This window comes from Cynara cardunculus, unplaced genomic scaffold (assembly GCF_001531365.2).
Source record: "Cynara cardunculus var. scolymus isolate 2C unplaced genomic scaffold, CcrdV1 Un_Scaffold_1367, whole genome shotgun sequence".
Classification (NCBI taxonomy): domain Eukaryota; kingdom Viridiplantae; phylum Streptophyta; class Magnoliopsida; order Asterales; family Asteraceae; genus Cynara; species Cynara cardunculus.
The window spans coordinates 42,466-44,058 of record NW_020200747.1 but is presented as its reverse complement, the minus strand read 5'-3'; positions in this window follow the sequence as shown (position 1 = coordinate 44,058).

The window sequence follows — 1,593 nt, the reverse complement described above, 5'->3', positions numbered from 1 at the left end:
ACACTACTTATATAGGCAGAAATCCATGATCATCTGAATAAGATAAGCATTATCCAAATTAGGATTACCCTTATCCATAATAGGATTAGCCTTATCCAGAATAGGATTCTGAAGATAGTCGTCTTGAAGGACCAGAGGATAGACTAACCAGAGAGGCTCTGGTTCTCCAGAGGCTCTGGTCAATACAACCAGAGGCTCTGGTCTTGCTTACAGAGGCTCTGGTGTCTCTTATAGAGGCTCTGGTTCTGGTGTCTTCACAGAGGCTCTAGTTCTTCTTCCAGAGGCTCTAGTTCTTTTTACAGAGGCTCTGGTAATCCATACTTGGTAGATTTAGCACAGCGGCTGGTCTTCTTCTAGACTTAGACGTTTTGGCACAACAGCATCTTCAAATGTTCCATCCTTAGCCCCGATTGCTTAATAAAACTTTCAAAGACAATTATTAGTATCAATTTGATGCTAACAATCTACCCCCAAAGTTTTATGAAGCGAGCATCTTCATGAAGTCTTCATGTCTTCTCCCCTCTGCTTTCTTCAGAAGAGCTTTAGTGTGCTTGGTATGAATGGAATATTCTAGCTCCCCCTTGAATGTAGCTCTTTGTTCTTCATTTTCAACTCTTGGATCAAATTAGATTCAATGTGAATGCAGCACCACTGATTGCACACGATGCTGCTTTAATCTGCCCACAATTCAGCACAAACTTTGACGCCCAGAATAGCCACTCACCCCAAGAGTAGCAAATTCATCCAAAAAGGGATGGATAAATGTGTGAATTACTTGACAAAACAATGCAAACAGTCTTATGAGAAACAAACTATCATTAAACTACAAGTTGAGTAGGAATTCAGCTTTAGAGCTTGATTCAATTGAAGATAACTTGAATAACCGATGCAAACACCATTAGAATTGAGAACCGAAGAGAAAAAATAACATTTAAGCTTTAAGACTCCAAGAAACAGCAGGTCAATTTATAAGAAAATCGACAGAATTGCTGTTAATGCTTCTAAGGGCAAAACATGAAGGAATTTTGCCATAAACATGTAGAATTGGTGAGAACAGGCAAGAAAAAGTTTAAGCTATTATAGATTCAAATCCACAAAGAGGGAAGATGAAAGAATACTCAAGATATTGGTGATAAATATATGTTTGGCAAATAAACCACCGATTGCCTTAGGCTGAGTACCATGAACTCTTTCTAAAACGCCTACGCGTAGATTTGACAAAATCAAAGTTCAATAAGTCGACTGACTCCAAGAAACTTTATTGACCTCAGGATCAAAAAGGTTCGAAGAACAAATCCCTTAAAAAGGAATTTGATTAAACGTTTAAACATATGATGAAATCAGAGTTTTTGGAACCAAACTGCAGTCAAACAAGAAGCAGTTCATGAGAGTATCTTTCAATAAAATTGAATCTACTGCCAGAAAGATCGTATCGATAGAAATTAATCGATTTGGCTCTAATAAAGGAAATCAAGAGAGATTTGTAGAAGAAGAACATGAAATAGGAAACAACGCCGCTTTCTTTATTGAATGAAAATTACAAATTCTCAAGAACCCTAATCGACTCTCATGTAATGTATCTGAATCTATGTT